At 41.3% G+C, this 21,325-nt stretch overlaps 1 protein-coding gene across 6 annotated transcripts in view; it reads left to right on the top strand.

The window, feature by feature from the left end:
• The window catches only part of yeats2 (YEATS domain containing 2), a 119,467-nt gene that overhangs the window by 57,277 nt on the left and 40,865 nt on the right, over positions 1-21,325 (top strand). The window lies entirely within an intron of this gene.

Genomic DNA, 21,325 nt, shown 5'->3' on the forward strand with positions numbered 1-21,325 from the left:
ATGAAATGCATAAACTTTGCGGCAAATGTACAAGTGAATCCAAAAATATTCCATAGGCATGGGAACAGGAAACGGGTTGTACAAGGAGTGCTGGGCCCAATCAGAGGCCAGAAAGGAAATTTATTGTGGAGGTTCAATTATTAAATGAATATTTCATATCACCCTGCACCAAGGTAGGATGTGGTGCTGGATTCCCAGCAAAGGATGATGTAATTCAGATTCTGAATGGTCTAAAAATTGGTAAAGGTTTACTGCACTTAATGTATTCCAGGTTCCTGATAAGAATGATGGAGGAAATTGAAAAGGCCTTGGCCATAATTTTCTAAACTTCTGTAAATTCAAGAGGGTGCCTCTCGAGAAAAGGTGTGGGATTAAAATGACTGAGAGTCGAGGAGGAAAATATGGGAAATGGTAGATATGGGCTTCCAAAAAGACGGGTAAGGCGTCATATAAGCTCATTATCAAGATTGAAGCCATGGCATAAAATGGGCTGCAGAATATAACAGAAAATCAGTTAAGCATCAAGAAACAGAAAATAGTCTGGGAAGGTTATTTTTCTGACTGGTGGAAGGTTCTTTAGGGTCAGGACTAGGACTATTAATGAGTTGGATTTGGGTGGACAGGGCACAATTTACAAACTTTCAGATGACATGAAATTTGGAGGGGTAGTGAACAGCGAGGAGGACGTCAACAGAATGGTGCAGTGGATGGATAAGTGGCAGATGAAACTTACTGCTGAAAAAAAGTCAAGTGTTGCATTTTGATAGGAAGAAAAAGGGGCAATATAAACTAGAGGACAGAATTTTCAAACAAGCACAAGAAATGAGACCTGGGGTATATGTGCATGTTTTGTTGAAATGGCAGGGCAGGTTGTGAAAATGGTTAAAAACAACATGCAGGATCCTGGGCTTTAAAAATAGAGGCACAGAGTAGAAGAGCTAGGAATGAACCTCCCCAATACGTGGCCACAACTGGACTATTATGTATAGTTCTGAGCTTCACACTTTAGGAAAGTTGTAAAGGTTTGAGAGAGAGTGCAGAAGAGATTTATTAAAATGATTCCAGGGACTTTAGTTTTGTGGATAGACTGTAGCAACAGTGGTTCATGGAACACAGGAAGTTGCAAAGGGATATGATAAAGATATTTAAAGTCATGAAGGATATAAATCAAGATCCATGGAGAGTCCAACATTAGAATGCAGTCAGAAATCCATGATGATAAGCTGTGCAGAAGTTTGGGACTTAGGCATTTCTGCTGGAGTCCTGAACCTCCACACACATTAAACTGGCGGCATTTCTGCAGATGGTCAAGGCCAGTACCCTTCAGCTCTTCATGTAATGATCTAAATTGGTCACCAGTAAGCCGCTCATGTTTGCCATTGGCCAGTGGACAAAATGCTATTTATTTTGTGTGGTTTGTATGGTGTCAAATTGTATTCCTAAGGCTGCCTGAACATCAGTGGCAAGGCTTAGCTCAGTAGTAGGGTCTTCCACATTGTCATTCACATGAGGGGCTTGATTAAGCCTTGTCCCTGAAGTAGCTGAATAAAGATTTGACCAGGTGACAAAGCTATGCTTTCAAAGTTCAGCTGGCTGTTAAAACTATCAGAATCGTTGAATGCAGCATGATCAGATATATTACATATGAAGTATACTACTGTATAAAACTGCAAATGCTACACAGGTAAAGATGGAGTGACTTCAGAAACCCATGGTAACCAGGAAATTCATATATTCCCCAATTATATTTAAGTTGCTCTGGCTCTGACCTCTGTTTTTGGCACTGTTCCAACATTGCCCAATATACGATCAGGGAATAGCATCTCATCTTCCAATTTGCCAAACTAAGTCCTTCAGAATTTATCATTGAATTCATCAGTCAGGGCATTGAGTATAGGAGTTGGGACATCATGTTGCAACTGTACAAGTTGTTGATGAGACTACACCTGGAATATTGTGCACAATTAAGGATATCATTAAGCTGGAAAGGGTGCAGAAAACATTCACAAGGATGTTACCAGGACTGGAGAAGCTTGAGTTATGAGAGGCTGGACAGGCTGAAACTACTTTACCTGGAGCGAAGGAGACTGAGCGGTGTCCTCATAGAGGTATATAGTAAAATCATGAGGGGTGTAGATAAGGTGAATGGTCAGTTTTTTTCCCAGGGTAGGGGAGTTTAAAATTGGAGGGCATAGATTTAAGGTGAGAGGGGAAAGATTTAAAAGGAACCTAATGGACAACTTTTTCACTCAAAAGATAGTGGGTATATGGAGTGAGCTGCCAGAGGAAGCTGTAGAGCTGGGTACAATTATAATGTTTAAAAGACATTCGGGCAGGTACATGGATAGGAAAGGTTTAGGGAGATATGGGTGAAATGCAGGCAAACGGAATTAGCTCAGATAGACATCTTGGTTGATATGGACACGTTTGACCAAAGGGCCTGTTTTTATGCTATGTAACTCTATGACTCTATAATTCAACAATTTCATACAACCAGCCTGTCCAGTTTATACTGTCATTAGCAGATTCTGATGCAATTTCATCAGCCTATAATGCTAAATTTGCTTTCCTCTCTAGAAGTGCTGCCTGATCTGTTGAGTATTTCCACAATTCCCTGTTTATATTTTGGCATTTTAGCACCTGCAGTGTTTAGAATTTTATAGTGCTTGCATTTTTTAAAGTCTTTTCAGTTTTTTGTTACCTCATTCTATTTACATCTCCTCCAGATGGATTCATTTGTGATTAACAAGTCTTCATCCTCTCACAGCAGACACCATCACTACTTGTGCCTTTCAGTCTCTCTTGGTCTCCATTCTAATACAGATAACCTCTTTGTTTTAAGTTGCAGGGAAGTGGTGGAGAGAATATGTCTGATTTCTCACTTTTCATCATTCTGATAAAATGTGTTTGACCTGAAAGATCAAATAAGAACAAAAATGTTTGGAAATATTTAGCAAGTCAGGCAGCATCTCTGAAGAGAGGAGTTTCAGATCCACAACTTTTCATCTGAAATGTACTGATGAAAGGTCATTGCCTGAAATGTCAAATATGTTTCCTTCTCTACATATGGTGTCTGACCTGCTGAATAGTTACAACATTTTCTGTTTTTATTTCAGATTTCTAGCATCTGCAGTTTTTTTTCATTTTGATTTATATTCCTGCAATCGTGTTCCTGTTTCTTGATACTTGCGTCACTAAAATGTCAATGTACAGACTCACAGAGCAACATTTCTAAAAATTAGATCCCTCAGGAGGTTTTTAATGGAGTCAGCTCCACATTACTCGTTTTTTTTCTTGATACTGTGGTCAACTTCAGTGATCCTTCATCAGGGAGGGAAGTGGAAATCAGCTCCTACTCAAGGTGTGCCCCTGACTTTTTTAAAAAAAAATTGAGCTGTACGGATACTGGGTGAAGCCAAGATAGTATTTGTAATGATGTGCAGGGACTGAGGTCATGTACAGAGAGTGTGCCTTTTAGGGGAGCTACCACAAAACTCCTGGCACAAGTTGTTGTGTGAAATCATTCTTTTAAATGTCTTAAGGATCAAGGACTCTGGACTCGAGCCTTGTAGACCAAAACTAGTTTAATCACAAAGGCAAACACAGGACAGAATGGATGGGAACAGACATGCTCACTCACGCACAGGATACCACGAATCTGAGAAGGGAAGTGCAACTGGGGTAAAATACACTCACACACACACACTGATACAAACAAGCACACAATAACAATGTACAACTTCAGGATATAACACTTCAGTGCCCGTCCCACACTAGCATTGGCCCTTAATGCTCCCTGACCATGTGGTGATGCACTCTTACCAATGATCTCTGCAGTGTTGTCTCACTACTCCTGGGATCATCAAAAGAGGAAGGGCTAGTGGACACAGCCCTTTTTATGGTGCTAGGAGGCTGGGTGGAGCCTCACTGTTATGATCTGAATGAGCCAATGGTGTGGAAGTCAAAGACAAAGGTTCCTCCCACAGCCAATGGTCAGGCAGGTTCAGAGACAAAGGATACTGGTCAGGCAGGTTCAGATGCAAAAGGTACTCTCACACCTGAGGGGTGGGTAGAGCCACACCTTGACTGACAGTAGTATCACTTCCGATCGGAGGAGCAATGCTGTCCTCCGGTCAGCGGGGGTCAGTGTCGTTACTGTCACGTGACAGCCATGTGGATTTCTCACAACACAAGTACATTTTTTATTTTGGCAGTCTTGTGAAAATGTACAGATATTAGCAGATTGTCTGCGCCCAGTTTTATCTTGTTCTACTCTCTGCTCTCGAATGCATTAATTTGTGTCATTCACAATTCCAGATATCACAACTGGCCATTGCTGGGGCAAGAGCTCACTGAATGTTGAGATGCTCTTCTACCACAGAAGCAGAAGGCACCATATGCATCCTCATTCATTTATTATCTCTCTCTTTCTTCCTCTTGATCTCTTGTTTTCTTTTATACACACACACACACACACACACACACACACTCCCCATGTACATATATATCTTTCCCCACATGCAGACACAAACACACTCCAACAAATTGGACTATGTTTGATTACACTCCTAGTATGAGAATACAGGGTCAGGGGACTCTCTACAGCTGTTCCAAACTAGACTGAAGCTGGGCCCATGGCTCAGTGCCACATTGGATGACACATGTTATTACTGAACTGACATTGGAGTAGAAGGGCTGGTAAAGTCCTTCAAGATCACCATGAACAAGGTTAGATATTGGAGATGTTACTTAGACATCTGTGGATCCCTGGGGACGATTCTCTGGCAAGTAATGATAAGTGTCGCACTGAAAAATAGTGAATTGTGATCAGTCATCTGATGTTGTTGATACTTCTGTCTTCTCCCTTGCTTGAATGTGGCCTCATTTCCAATGCAGACAATTGCTGTGCTCCACAACCCATGGGAAAATGTTCGCCTCCCACCAGGGAGGAGATTATATGAGCACATTATTTGTGATTTAAGTGGTGAAATCTCCTCTCTTATACCTACTGCAAATAAGTAAATCTTTTAGCAGTAAATCTAGTATGACAACTGACTTTACTGCAATATCATTACCAGGAAGTATTTTAATTTTGGGCAATGTCTCCATGATGCACATAAATAGAGAGCAGTGGAATGTCCGATTTTTCTTCATATTCAGACAAAGCTACGAAGGCTTTCCTGAGGTCTAAGATAATGTTTAGGAAGCAATGTCCCTTTTGTATTGTAATTTGTTTTTAAATGTCAGATGACATTTGAGCGTTGAAAGGTTGTTTGCTCCTCGATTGACGTTTGCTCCTGTGATTTCTGAAGTCACCGTGCCACTGACAGCAGCCTCACAGGAAGTGTGCCATTGCTACGCTTTTTGTTCTTAGTTTAAAAGCTTCTAAATGGAACATTAATCAAGTGAAATCGGTGTAGTCATGGATCATGTTCACAGCTGCAGTCTGTTCTTAACCCTTTGCGAACTTGGTGTTGTACCTGCATGATTAACCCTTTATAACTCCCTGAACTATCTGAAAATTGTGCATATGAAGTATGTTAGAATAATGGGATTGAGCAGAGTCAATTTGGATATACAATCAGAAAATCATGTTTGACTAATCTGCTGAAGTTTTTTCAGGGTGTGACTAGTAGAATAGATACTATGGAACCAGTAAATGTAGTGTATATGGATTTTAGGAAGGGTTTTGATAAGGTCCCACTTCGGAGATTAGAGCACATGGAATTGAGGGTATTATACTTACAGGGATTAAGAATTGGTTATTGGACAAAAGACAGGGTGAGAATGAACTGCTCATTCTCAGGTTTGAGGCTGAGATTAGTAGCTACCACAGGGATCAATACTTCAGCTGCAGCTATTCACAATCTATATCAACAATTTGGCTGAGAGGACCAAATTTCACATTTCCAGGTTTGCTGATGATATAGTTGGGATTTTGTGTATGAAGAAGGATGTAAGGAGGACATGGGCAAGCCATGTGTGTGGTTGAGAACAGGGCAGATGGCATTTAACATGGAAAAGCTCGAGGTCATTTCCACTTTGGTGCACAAAACAAAGAACAGAGTATTTGTTTAATTATGAGGACTGGGGAGTATAAATGTTCAAAGGATCCTACGTGTGCTTGTACACAAGTCACTTAAGGCCAACATGCAGCAAGTGATTCAGAAGGTAAGTGGTATGTTAGCCTGTATTACAAGAGAATTTGAATACGGTAGTAACAAAGTCTTACAGCTGTTGCATAAGGCCTTGGTAAGACTGCACCTGGAGTATTGTGCACAGTTTTGGTCTCTTTACCTAAGAAAGGATGTGCATGGCATAGAGGGATTGCAGCGAAGATTCATTAGACAAGTTCTGGAGATAGCAGGTATGTTGTATGGGGAGAGATTGAGTTGATTGGGACTGCATTCTCTCAAATGCCATGATATACATTAACATATTGGACATGAATGTACAAGTTATGATAAGTAAGATGCAAAAATTGGTGGTGATTTAGATAGTGAGTGTGGTTGTTTAAAGCTACTGCATGATATAGAGCAGCTGGAAAGTAGAGTAGAGTAATGGCAAATGGAATTTAATCCTGATACTTATGAGGTGATGCATTTTGGGAGGGCAAGCAAGGGCAGGACATACAAAGTTAATGGTAGGACCCTGTCGAGTGTTGATGAACAGAGTGACCTTGGGGTACAATTCCATAAATCCCTAAAAGTGGCAGCACAAGTGGATAATGTGGTGAAGAAGGCAATGCTTGTCTTCAGTGGCCGTGGCATAGAGTATAAGAGCTGGGACATCATGTTACAGCTTTATAAAACATTTAGTTAGGCCACAGCTGGAGTATTGTGTGTAGTTCTGAATGTGATTGCGATGCAGATAGTGCAGAGGAGATTCACCAGCATGTTAACTGGATTGGAGCATTAGGATTATAAGGAAAGATTGGATGAGCTGGGTTTGTTTTCCCTGGAGTGGAGGAGGCTGAGGGGTCATCTAATGAAGAATATAAAATTATGAAGGGGATAGGGTAGAAAGTTTAAAAAAACATTCTATGATGGGATGACACAGACAAGAGAGCACAGGTTAAAGGTGAGAGGTAGGAGGTTTAGAGCAAATCTGAGGGGAAGTTTTTTCACACAGACGGTGATTGAGTCTGGAATACACTGCCTGAAGAGGTGGTGGAGGTGGATACTCTCACAATATTTAAGAAGCATGTAGACAAATACTTGAATTACCAAGGTAGAGAAGGCTATGGACCTAATGCAGATAAATGGCATTAGTGTAGGTAGGTACAACAGGTGGCATGGACATGGTGAGCCAAAGTGCTGTATGACTTTATCTCATTAAAACCTACAAGATTCTTAAAGGGCTTTATAGACTAGATCCAAGGAGGATGTTTCCCCTGGCTTGTGAGTTTAGAGCCCAGAGCACAGTTTCAGAATATGCAGTAGGCCAGTGAGGACTGAGATGAGGGGATAATACTTCTCTGAGAGGGTGGTGGATCTCTCAATTTTTTTCTACCCCAGTAGAGGTCTGTGGAGGCTCAATCATTGTGTTTGTTCAAAGCACAGATCAATTTCTAGCCATTAAGGGGCTCAAGGGATATGGCATTCAGGTAGAACATCAGCTATGATCTTGATGGATGGTAGAACAGGCTCATAGAGCTGGATGTTCTACTCCCCCACTCCTCCTGATGTTCATATAACTCCAGAAAGATTGTTGTCTTTAGCTGGAGCAGAGCAATTTGTTTCTGAGCATCAAGAAATTCATTTCTCATTTTCTGATGGGATCTTTGATTCTCCCTTGAAATCTTTTCCTATTGCTCCTGTCAAGCACCCCAGTGACTAGTGTAATAGGACTTAAATAACTGCTCAGGGAGAATCAAAGAGTTTGTGTTTCATGTTCCTTGGATTCCACCTCTTTTCAAATACTTTTTAATAAAAGTAACCATGCAGGCACAGCAAGGTATTTATAAGAGATTGGCTGAAAATATTGGGTTGAACACTGGACAACTCCCCTACTCTTAGAAATAATGCCATGGGATCTTTTGTACCTAACTGTTGGAACAGTTGGGGATTTGATTTAATATCTCATCTGAAAGAGCATGTTCTAACAGCATAGGACCTAGGTTATCTGGAGAGAGCAATAAGGAGGAAAGCAAATAAATGGGGAAGGCAATAGAAAAAGAAATGAAGGGGGATAGGATAGAGCAGAGACAGGGAAAGAGCTTTGTGCTTTTGTTTTGCCTGAGGTAGGAAATCTCACTAAAGCCTTTGGCATTTCTGGAGAGTTGCAAATAAAAAGGGCTTCTGTTTCAAATGGACCAAGTGATGCAGCTTCTCCTTAATGCCTAAATTTCTGCAGAACTCTTTGTGTACAAAGACTTCCTTTAAAATTCCTTGCCTATCAGTATCTTTATCGGTGTAAACATAATCCTAAAGGTGATTACTGTTGTTGGACTTGCTTTTAATGTAATTGAAGGATTGTTGTTGCTTTGTTGCTTGCAGGGTAATAGAGATCTTCATTCCTCTGCACCAATATACTTCAGTCTGATAATATAGAGTGGATATCACCCAGCTATTTCAAAGCAACACAGTAAATTTGCATCAACAGCATGTAATCTCCATACTGCTGCATTGCTCAACTTGTAGCACTTGGTTCTTTCGTTGAGCAGCTAGAGCTTTGTTGTTGCCAGAGTTGACTATATAGGTTATGAAATTTCAACAAGCGCAGGCAAGCAGGTATTCCAAATGGGACTTGCTGTTCACTGTCTCTGTGTTTGTTTGAAGAATCCTGCTGATATTGGCTGTTTGCCTGTGACAGTTACACTTGTGCCTGGAAGCCATCTGATGTGTCTTTGTTTTTTGGAATATTGTGTTCCCAGAAAGGAGTCTAAAGTTTCCAAGGGTACAGTAATTTACTTTCCATGGCCTTGCAATGGATGGTATGCCTTTGGAGTCACATGTGTCACCCTGAGACAGCTGTCAGTTTCAGGGCATCTGTCAGCTTTGGTTCATCTGTAGGCCATGCGGCAAGATCATGCCAAATCAACAGGCACTACACCTCCATTGTTGTCCAGCTGTTTTGTATCCAGAAGTGACCATTGGAGGCAGTCAACTATGAGTTTCCATCCTCCAGTGGATACCTCGGGGTGCTTGCCAAGTGAAACCAACTTTCTAAAGTCTCCTTAGCAGGCCATGTAGTTAAGTGTTTTGTTGATTTTTGTGCCTTTATGTGACACCTTTCTTTCTTCCACTCACTAGAAATAGCACATGTTTTTGAGAGAACAAGCTATTGGTTAAAGATTTTGCTCTGCACCAACAGTGTCCAGTGAACTGTCTGTAGCAGTGACTTGACCAGTGGGCTCATGTACTGACCATGATCAATGGGCTCCATGTACCAATAGGAACTGGTTGGTTCTGTGTACCAATAGTTTAAAAGATGGGTTCTCTGCACCAACATAGAGCAGTGAGCTGCCTTTACCAAGCATTTGCCTGGCAGCCTCTCCTTGCTTTTGATAACCAACCCACTCTTTGTTTCAGTGGTGACTTACCTGCAGGTTCTCTGTACCAACAGTTTGACTGGAAAGACCAATGGAAATCCTTTTGAGCATATACATATTCTGGAATGCATTACCAATGAAGAACATTGAAGACAGCATAACTATGATCTAGAGATATTTAGTTTCATCGTTGATAGAGTAATACAGCACAGAAACAGGCCCTTTGGCTGTTGCCAATTAACCACAGCACATGATAAAACACACCAGACACTGATTTTGCCTAGCAACTGTACTTTATTAATCATGATTAGTCATACAACTCAGAGATTTACTACATAGTTTCCAATAAGACTCATTAACTCTTTAGTTTCACAACTCTTTTATTTACACAACTCTTTAGTTTACTTTCTTAACTTTCAAAACCCACTACCTGTATTCAGATATTACCCACTCTTGACAAACTGGCCGTGGTTTGATCTTGGCGAGTTCTTTTCTGAGTCCCTGACTCAGGGTTGTCTTCTTCAGTGGTTGGTCTCGGGAATCACAGCTGCTGGTCATTGAATTACACAGCACGGCCCAACTGATCCATGCCGATCAAGATGCCCCATCCAAGCTAGTCCCATTTGGCAGCATTTGACCTGTAACCTTCTAAACCTTTCCAATCCATGTACTTGTCCAACTGTCTTTTAAAAGTTGTTATTGTACCTGCCTCAACCACTTCCTCTGGCAGCTCATTCCACATACGTACTACCCTTTGTGTAAAAAGGTTGCCCCTCAAGTTCCTATTAAATCTTTCCCCTCTCACCTTAAACCTATGCCCTCTAGTTCTTGGTTCCTCAACCCTGGGAAAAAGTAAGGCACCTTTTTATGCATTTCTTCACATACTTTCCAAACATTGCTTAGTTCTTTATTGCCATTTATACAGCTGTCATTCCGATCTGTATCCATTGGTATATGTGTTTCTTTAATTTCTTCAAGTGCTTGCTGCCGCCATTCCACAATTTCTTCAACCATTTGATTCCTTAATTGTCAGAGTGTTTATTTGTGCTTTTGAAATTTATCAGATGGTCCCTTTCATAAGATGTCAGTTCCCAAAACATTCCGGTTTGCTTGTTCTACTCTCTGTATGGTTCACTGTAGGATATTCACAGTGGGATGTAAAGCTGTCTCAGCTATGTTTTCACATTGATACTGACCAGGTGTCGATCATGTGATCTTCCATCACTGGCTTCTTTGCTCTTGATTCCCAGCATGTCTTTCTAGTCAGCAGCGTGTCCTCCCAGAGCCTGATGGGATACTTAACATCTCTCTACTGTTACAAGCCCAACTCGGCTATGCTGAACGACATGCTTCTCTAAACTAATCGCATTTGCCTGCATTTGGCCCATATCCCTCTTAGCTGTTTCTCTGGAAAGAGAAGTGTTTAAAGAATAGGATGTTAGAGTAGGGTTGGCCCGTGAATAACGGAAGGTGATTCTTGGGCTTTTCCTGTTCCAACATTCATTGAATTAGACTTGATTTTTCTCAAGTCACAAATAATTACACATTTTATGAAGTGAACAGTTCAAAACTGATTTTAGACCCTAAATATTTAGAGTCCATTAAACTATTAAAGTCTTGACAGGCCATCTGCAGACACATAGCCAGTTATCTGGAGCTTATGGCGATAATCAACAGATATTCATTCAGTTGTTGAGCAACCGCCTGAGCACCCTGTTATTTTGTTCTGTTGATTCTTGTTATATTTGTTCAAACTCTTTGTTTGTTTTATTTAGATAATTTAAGGGTCATGAAACGTTCAGCTCTTGCAGAATCATGGCTGTAAACACGTTTCAGTTTGGAACTGGTTAAACTGGTGGTATTGGCAGGGTGCCAGTCACAAGATCGTCTATCTTTAGAATCAGGTTCAGCATGGTCAGAAGGACTGTGATTTGCATTAGCTAATAGCACCATCTAATGAAGAAAGCTCTTCATTTTAACATACAGTGTAACTCTGCTAAATCCAGTACACTGTACTTTGGTGGTGTGGACTGCCAGATTTTATGGACTATTGGATGTTATTCCTATTAATACCCCACTGGACTTTTGATTCACTTTTTTTTAAGATGTTCCACAGTAGTAGAGTAAACTGATGAGCTTCATGGGAGTGAAGGAAATGGGGCTCCATTGAATTTCAAGGAAGTGGGGCACCGGCAAGTTTCAAGGGAGCATAAGAAACGAGGCCGCACTGAGTTTCAAAGAAATGCAGGAAATGGGGCCCTTGTGAGCGTGAAGGGGTAGCGGGAAATGGAATCTCAGTGTGTTTAAAAGGAGAGCTGAAACAGGGCCCAGATTAATTTCAAGTAAGTACAGGAAGATTCACCTGGTGAACCAGATGCCAAACTTTCAGGATTTCTAAATAATCAGATAACAGAAACACAAGAGATTCTGCAGATGCTGGAATCTGGAGCAATACACACAAAATGCTGGAGGAACTCATCAGGTCAGGCAGCATCTATGGAGAGAAATAAACAGTTGACATTTTGGGTCAAGACCTTCATCAGGACTCATTATTGGATTTTTACTGTATTTGGTTTTAGTGAGTATATATTATATGATTTGTTTGATTGGTGAGACAGTTAGCATGCAAGTAAGGGACTAATATTACTGTTACTCATGGGTGTGAGGCCAACTAATATTTTTACTAATGAAGTGGGTGGTGATAGTTTTGCTTACATATAAATAAAGAAGGGGCATTTGTGTCGTATGTAAAGTCAAGGGGCCAATATTATTGTTAAACATGGGGAAATATCGGCCTTACTATTTATCTGAAAGCGAGCAGTTGTATATATGGGGTGGTCATCATTACTATACTTTTGTATGTAAATGGAATATAATATCACCACTATTATAGTTGATTATCAGGCACAGTACTAGGTTCACACACTTAAGCTCTTCCTCTCAGCTCTTGGCCCAAATTGTCAGTTTATTCTGACTTTGTCCTCTCACAGATTGTCCTGGCACACTGTCAGCTACATTGTGATAAGTCAGCTGAAATTGTTTGTGGATTGCTGAACAAGATGACCTTTGCTCTGGTCTTTGCTGTTGGAAGCACCAGGTCAGCAGAAGTATGCAACACACTGACTTGTTGCTGGAACAGAATGTTTTGTCTGTTCAAACAAAGCAGAATAGATCTTGCCTCTGATGCTTCTCAAATGATCTACCTTCGATTCAAATATTGATCCACTTTTCCCTTGAAATATTTAGCTATAACAATATTTCCTTGACTGTTCTCAAAGACCATCACCAATGGATCAATAGCATGAGTATTGATATAAATAGATCTGTTCAGTCTTGCATTGAAAAGTATGTTAGATAAGTTGGTCCAAGAGATATTATAATTCATGGATAGGAAATTCACAATTCACTCCATTTACCTTGGAGCAGCTCACATTCTTTTTCATAGCTATTCTAAATCAGACAATAGTAATACCACCATTGTTTTTAGATGTCCTCTCGCTGATAATTGTTCCACTTGGCCTGACTCATTTCCCAAGTTCAACGACACAGCCATCCTTGTTGGGCCAGAAAGATGCGGATCAAGCAAATTCTCCTGCATGTTCTTCAAAGACTCTGCTGTCTCTTTTCTCCTTGTGTTGCTGCTTCTCCAGTTTATATTTTTTTATTTGAACTCTCCCATTATACTCTATGGCTTTTGCACATCTCTGCAATTTCCCTGGAAATTTGCTCCTCACATCCTTACCACTAGTTGCCAACCTATACAATAGTCCCAGCAGATTAATTGCACTTCTATTGTTTCGTAATTCTGAACACCTTGTATCCAGGAATATTCCTGGCCTTTTTTTCAGCCAGTCTCTGTTATTTTCTTGACTTTGTCATCCCATGTTGTGAATTCCACCAGTAGTTCACCAGCTATGTTTAATATACTTTTTCAAGTACACTCTCTTAGTCTGGTGCTAATTAAAAGCTTTTTTTTATTTCTTGTTCTGATGACATTTGTCCCTCCCAATCCTTTTTGTATCCTTGTTTTTCCTTTTCAATGCTGCCTTCCTGAGACCAACTCCCTGTCAAATTTGTTTAAGCCTCCTCCCATGGCTCCGGCAAGCATTCCTGTGGGGACATTGGTCCCAGCTCTGTAAATGTGCAATTCATCTGACCTGTACAGGCTCCATTTCCCCGGCACACTCCCAGGAATCTAAACCTGTCTCTCCTACACCATGTCTCCAGTTATCTGTGCTTTCCTCCTAATACTAAACTCTCTGTTGCATGGCACAGGAAGCAGACTGGAGATTATGGTCTTTTAGATGCTGCAATTTAAACTGTTTTCTAACTCCTTAAAATCTGCTGGCAGGATTTCATCCCTTTTTTAAACCAATGTTGTTAGACTGATATATACCTTGATATCTGTCTATTCTTGCTTCCACCCTGGAATTTTGTGCAGCTGCTTGATGATATCCTTAATTCTGGCACTAGTGAGGCAACATACCACCCTGGAATCACTTGTGCAGCCACAGAAATGCCTGTTTAATCCACTAACTATATAAAATTCTCTGTGACTATTGCTCTCTTAACCTTTCTGCCGCCTTCTCTTTACAGCTGTGCCATGCATGGCACTACAGTTTTGGATCTGGCTGCATTCTCTGGGACATATCTCTCTCCTCTCAATACTCAACAATGAATGCTGATTATGAATGATATCCTTAGGAAACTCTTGAACTACCTGCCTGAATTTTTTTTTTCTTTTTGTCTGTCTGACAGTCACCACATCCCTTTCTGAACTACACTCTCTTGAACTACAGAGGTGATTGCTTCCTGAAACAAGCTGCTGACAAAGCACCCAGCCTTAAAGCTTAAAAAGCCTGGAGCTTGAGTTCTTCTGGCTGATGACCCTTTCTGCATCTATACTTGCCCAGGACACAGAAAGCGAGCTGGGGTTCCCACCTGCCATAGGATATGTATTCCTTGGGTCTGAGGTGCCCTGCTTATATCTCAATTTATTCAATTAACTAGCAGGAAGAATATTCTTAAAATGTCTTTACTACTAAATGTGCTAAGTTAAAAGAGAGGACCTCCAGGGTGGTAATCTCAGGATTGCTACTTGTGCCACATGCTAGTGAGGCAAGAAATAGGAAGGTAGTGCAGTTTAACACATGGCTAAGCAGATGGTGCAGGAGGGAGGGCTTCAGATTTTTAGATCATTGGGCTCTCTTCCAGGACAGATGGGATCCGTACAAATGGGACAGTTTGCACCTGAACTGGAGGGGACCAGTATCCTTGCAGGAAGGTTTGCTAGTGCTACTCGGGGGGTTTAAGCTAGAGTTGCAGGGGGATGGGAACCAGAGTGGCAGGGCAGCAAGTGGAGAGGCTGTGGGGAAAGTAGATGTTAAGGCTACGAGTAAAGATGGAAACCGAAAGGTTGAGCATGGTGGGACTAATGTTATGAGTCACGTCTGTTTTAATGCAAGGAGTATTGTAGGTAAGGCAGATGAACTTAGAGCATGGATCCATACGTGGAATTATGATGTTGTAGCCATTAGTGAGACTTGGTTGCAGGAGGGGCAGGACTGGCAGCTCAATATTCCAGGGTTCTGTTGTTTTACACATAATAAGAAGGGGAGGTATTAAAGGGGGAGGGGTGGCATAACTCATCAGGGAAAATGTCACAGCAGTGCTCAGAGAGGACATACTGGAGTGCTCGACCATCAAGGCAATTTGAGTGGAACTGAGGAATAAAAAAAAAGGATAACCACGTTAGTGGGCCTATATTATAGACCTCCCAATAGTCAGCGGGATTTTGAGGAGCAAATTTGTAGACAGATAACAGACAGTTGTAGGAAATATAAAGTTGTGGTAGTAGGTGATTTTAACTTTCCACATATTGACGAGGATTCCCATACTGTAAAAGGACTGGATGGGATAGAATTTGTCAGATGTGTTCAGGAAAGTTTCCTTGATCTATATGTAGAGGTCCCAACTAGACAGAGTGCGATACTGGATCTCCTGTTAGGGAATGAGCAGGGCAAGTGATAGAAGTGAGTGTAGGGAAACACTTTGGATTTATTGATCATAATTCCATTAGTCTCAAGATAATTATGGAGGAGGATAGGACTGGTTCTAGGGTTAAGATTCTAAACTGGAAGAAGGCCAATTTTGAGGGCATCCTGTTAGAATAAAAGACAAGGCTAACGGGTTTATGAAACCTTGGTTATCGGGGGATATTGAGGCCCTGGTAAAGAAAAAGGAGGCACATATCAGGTATAGGCAGTTAGGGTCAAATGAGGCACTTGAGGAGTATAAGAAATGCAAGAGAACACTTAAGAGAGAAATCAGGAGGGCTAAAAGAGGACATGAGGTTGCTCTGGCAGACAAGGTGAAAGAGAACCCCAGGGTTTCTATTGCTATATTAAGAGCAAAAGGATAGCAAGGGACAAACTTGGTCCTCTTGAAGATCAGCATGGTCATCTATGTGTGGAGCTGAAAGAGGTGGGGGAGATCTCAAATGGATTTTTTGTGTCTGTATTTACTCGAGAGACAGACACAGAGTCTATCGAACTGAGGAAAAAGAGTAGTGAGGTCATGGACTGTATCCAGATTACAGAAGAGGAGGTGCTTGCTGTCTTGAGGCGAATTAGGGTGGATAAATCCCCTGGGCCTGACGAGGTGTCCCCTCAGACCTTGTGGGAGGCCAGTGCAGAAATTACAGGACCCCTGACAGAGATGCTTAGAATGTCCTTAGCCATATGCGAGGTGCCGGAGGACTGGAGGATAGCTGATGTTGTTCCTTTGTTCAATAAAGGCTCTAAGAATAAGCTGGAAAATTATAGGCCGGTGAGCCTGATGTCAGTCATGGGTAAATTATTGGAAGGTATTCTGAGGGACAGAATATATAAGTATTTGGATAGACAGGGCCTGATTAGGGATAGTCAAAATGGCTTTGTGTGTGGCAGGTCATGTCTAACCAATCTTAGAGTTTTTCGAGGAGGGTATCAGGAAGATAGATATAGGGAAGGCGGTGGATGTTGTCTACCTAGACTTTAGCAAGGCCTTTAACGAAGTCCCACATGGGAGGCTGGTTCAGAAGGTTAAGGCACTTGGCATTCAGGATGAAGTAGTTAATTGGATTCAACATTGGCTCAGTGGGAGAAGCCAGAGAGTGATAGTAGATGGTTATCTCTCTGATTGAAGGCCTGTGACTAGTGGTCTGCTGCAGGGATCGGTGCTGGCCCCATTGTTGTTTATCATCTATATTAATGATTTCGATGATAATGTGGTAAACTGGATCAGCAAATTTGCAGACGACACCAAGATTGGGGGCGTAGTAGACAGTGAGGAAGGTTATCAAAGCTTGCAAAGTGATCTGGATCAGCTGGGAAAATGGGCTGAAAAATGGCAGATGGAATCTAATGCAGGCAAGTGTGAGGTGATGCACTTTGGGAGGACAAACTAAGGTAAAACTTACATAGTGAATGGTAGGACACTGAGGTGTGCGGTAGAACAAAGGGACCTGGGAATACAGATCCATAATTCCTTGAAAGTGACATCACAGGTAGATAGGGTCATGAAGAAAGCTTTTGGCACATTGGCCTTCATAAATCAGGGCATTGAGTACAGGAGTTGGGATGTTATGTTGAAATTGTACAAGACATTGGTGAGGCCAAATTTAGAGTATTAGGTGCAGTTCTGGTCACCTACCTACAGGAAAAATATCAATAAGCTTGAAAGAGTGCAGAGAAAATTTACACGGATTTTGCCGGGATTTGAGGACTTGAGTTATTGGGAAAGGTTGAATAGGTTAGGACCTTATTCCCTGGAGTGCAGGAGAATGAGGGGAGATCTTATAGAGGTATACAAAATTATGAGGGGTATAGATAGGGTGAATGTATGCAGGCTTTTTCCCCTCAGATAGAGCGAGACTAGAACTGGAGGTTATAGGTGACGGTGAAGGGTGAAAGGTGAAATATTTAAGGGGATCCTGAGGGGGAACTACATCACTCAGAGGGTGGTGTGAGTGTGGAATGAGCTGCCAGCAGAAGTGGTGGATGCGAGTTCAATTGTAACATTTAAGTGAAGTCTGAATCGGTGCATGCATGGAAGAGAGGAGTATGGAGGGCTATGGTCCGGGTGCAGGTAGATGGGACTTGGTAGAAAACCAGGCTGGCATGGACTAGATGGGCCGAAGGGCTTGCTTCTGTGCTGTAGTGCTTTATGACTCTTTATACCCACTTCCCTCTGTATGGAAAAACTTGCCCTCAGATTCCATTAAATTTTCACCCTCTCACTTTAAACCTATGCCCTCTAGTTTTACCCTATTCAGGCCCCTCATAATTTTATAAACCCCTTTAAGGTCACCCCTCTGCCTCCTTCACTCCAGGAAAAATAGTCCCAGCCTATCCAATCTCTCCTTATACCTCAATCCCTCTAGTCCAGGCAACATCCTTGTGAATCTTTTCTGCATTCTCTCTAGCTTAATTATATTCTTCCTTTCGTGTGGCAATCAGAACTGCACACAATACTCCAAGTGCAGTCCAACCAGCTTTGTGAGACTTGCCCAAAGCCATGCTGACTATCCCTAATGTCATTGCCTTTCCACTTGCAAACAAAATCTGTTTCTCAGAATCCCTTCCAGTAACTTTCTCACTGCTGATGTAAGGCTCATCTTTCCTTTTAGGTGAATTCATCTGATGAATACTGAGATGACATGGGATCTCAGATCTATGAAATGTAGATTTTCCAGCTTGTGGGAACTCCTAATGCTTGCTTTGTTCTAGACATATATACAGGAAGTGTCATCAACTGGAGGAGCTTGAGCTCTGGGTTTTGGAGCTTGAATAACAGTTGACACAATTGCAGTGAAGGATGTCACAGAAAATTTCAGAGAGGGAGGATGGATGACCAGAAGTTGTGGTCCGTCTTGGCCATAGTTGGAGAAAGGGATGACATTCTGCAGGCAGATTAGACAAATTAGGAAAGAGATTAAGAAGCAGGGCCTCAAAAGTAGTAATCTTCAGATTATTCCTTGTGCCACATGCAAATGAGTGTAGAAATAGGAGGTTGGCACAGATAAAAACGTGATCAGGTTGCTGTTGCAGGAGGGAAGAATTTGGATTCCTGGGAATTGGGTGCATTTCTGGGGTAGGTGGGACTTATGGAGCCAAATGGAATCGACTTCCACAGAATTGGGGCCAGTGTGGGTTTGGAGGTGTGGGTGTAAACTAATTTGGCAGGGAACAGGAAAAAAAAGTAGCATTGGGAGTGATAAATAGTGCCAAGAACAGGAAGTTAGAAGGAATACAGGATGGTATAAAATAGGTTTATTGTGAATATATGTAAGTGCAAGATGCATATTAAACAAGGTTAGTGAATTGCTGGCACAATTAACTGCATGGGATTATAACCTCATGGCAATGACAGAGAGCTGACAACTTGCTGAAAAAAATTCTTGAATACAAAGTGTTTGGGAAAATAGGAAAGGGAAGAAAGGAAGAGATGTGGTGGTATTGATTGAGGAGTAATTCCAGTTAAAAATTTTTGAGGTATTTTTGTTTGTTTTATTTTGTTTGCATTTGGGCATGAATCACTGCCATGTTTTCTGCACTTCAGATTCTGAAATTCTCCCATCAAGAAGTTACATGCTGACTTGGGCATTCTTACAAAAACAAACTATTTTGAATGCTGGAATGCTGGAATTCTGAACTTAAAGAAAATTCTGAAAGCAATCAGTTTTTTATGTTCTTCTGAAACCTCATTAGCCTGATATGATAAATGTGACTTATCCACAGAAATAATGTGACCTGCTAAATATTTCCAACATTTTCTATTTTTAACTATAAATATTTGACAAAAAGTTGTTTGTGTCAGTTTCTGAGGCAATCCCTCAGGTATGAGGGTGACTTTCTTGCATTCTGATTCAGTGCACTCTGAGATGGCTGACAAGACTAGTATGGTATCTGCAGACTCTGCCTTAGATGACACAGGAGGTGCCTGACCCAGAGGCTGGGTAGGACAGTGCAATAAATAGATGGTTATAGAATCATGTAGCAAAGAAACAGTCCCTTCTACCCATCAAGTACATATCTCTATACTAATCTCATTTACCATCACTTGGTCCATAGCCTACTATGCCTTGCAGTTTCTTTGACTAATGAAGGCAAACATCCCATATACCTTCTTCATCACCCTATCTACCTATGCTACCACTTCCAGGGATCTTTAGAATTGTACATCAAGGTCCCTTTATTCCTCAATACTCCTTATGTTCCTACCAATCATGGTATATGTCCTACCCTTATTTGACCTCCAAAAATGCCTGACCTCATACTTCTCAGAATCTGCCATTGACATGCCTAACTCACCAACTGATCAATATCATTCTGTAGCCTAAGATTACCTTCTTCACTTTCAACAACATCATCAATTTTAAAGTCATCTGCGAACTTACGGATCATACCTCCTTCATTCACACCTAAGTGTACACAACATACAGCAAGGGCCCAGCACTGATCCATATGTTATACCACTGGTTGTAGGCTGCCAGTCACAGAAACAGTCTCTATCATCACCCTTTGCCTCCTATTAACAAGCCAGTTTTGAACCAGTTTGTTAACTTGCTTTGGATCCCATGGGAACCTTATGGAACAGCCTTTCATGTGGGACTTTGTGAAAGGCCTTTCCTTTAAACCACATCAACGGCACTGTTCTCTCTTTAGTTACCTCTTCAGAAAATTCAATTAAATTAGTCAGACAGAATCTCCCATCAACAAATCCTTGCTGACTATCCCTGAGCAATCTCTGCCTTTCCAAGTGTAGATTTATTGTGTCCCTCAGGATTTTTTTTCCAATAACTGGCCTGTTATTACCTGGCTTATTCTTGCTACCCTTGTTGGGTAAAGGTACCAAATTTGGTGTCCTCCAGGCTTTTGGCACCTCACCTACGGCCAGCAAAGATTTAAATATCTCTGTCATACATAGACTGCGAGCAGCAACTTGGTAAATTGGGAGTCTTTTAAAAGTGAAATAGTGAGCTCAGGGCCAGTGTGTTCCCATAAAAGGCAAAGATGGCAACTCCAGGAAATCCTAGATATCAAGGGAAATGAAGGATTTGTTTTAAGAAAAAAGGAATCATACAGAGTATAGAGCACTGAAAATGGGGAGGCCCTTCAAAAATAAATAGTGTAGGGGCTGCTTAAGCAAAAAAGAGGGCAAAGAGGGGCCACAGAATATTACTGGCAGATAAGAGTATGGAAAATTGCAAAGCATTTTATTAAGTATATTAAGAGCAAGAAGCTTACCAGGGAAAGAGTGTAGCCCAGTAGGAACCAAAGGGGCAATCTGTGCATGGAACCAGATGTTGTGGGCAAGGTCCTAGATGAAAGATTTTCATCAGTATTCAACAAGGAGGACACTGTAGTTGGAGATTTCAGTAGGGGCAGAGGTTCTACAGCACATAAGATTAAAAAGGAGGCAAGGGAAGAGATTGCTGCATTCTGAGATTTTTAAATATCTCTGTCTAATGATATTGAAATCATCCTGTCCCCAATTCAAAATTCGCCTCCCACCAAATGGTTTTCAATTATTTGAGCTGTATTGATAATCCCTGAGGATGCATGTTAGCTTATTATCCTGCTGATAAAAGCAGCATGTGCTCATCCCTGTTGACAGACCAGAGGCATGAGGAATGAAGATCTGCAGTGGAGGTCTGTAGTTCAAGCAAAATCTGTCGATTATATGATATCCAGCAGGTGGCAACATAGTAAAATGAAAGCTGAATGTTAAACAGCAGCCTCAACAAAAAACTCCAGTATCATGCAGAATTATACAGCTGCTATACAGTAT

The sequence above is a fragment of the Pristis pectinata genome, chromosome 6 (assembly GCF_009764475.1).
Source record: "Pristis pectinata isolate sPriPec2 chromosome 6, sPriPec2.1.pri, whole genome shotgun sequence".
Lineage (NCBI taxonomy): Eukaryota > Metazoa > Chordata > Chondrichthyes > Rhinopristiformes > Pristidae > Pristis > Pristis pectinata.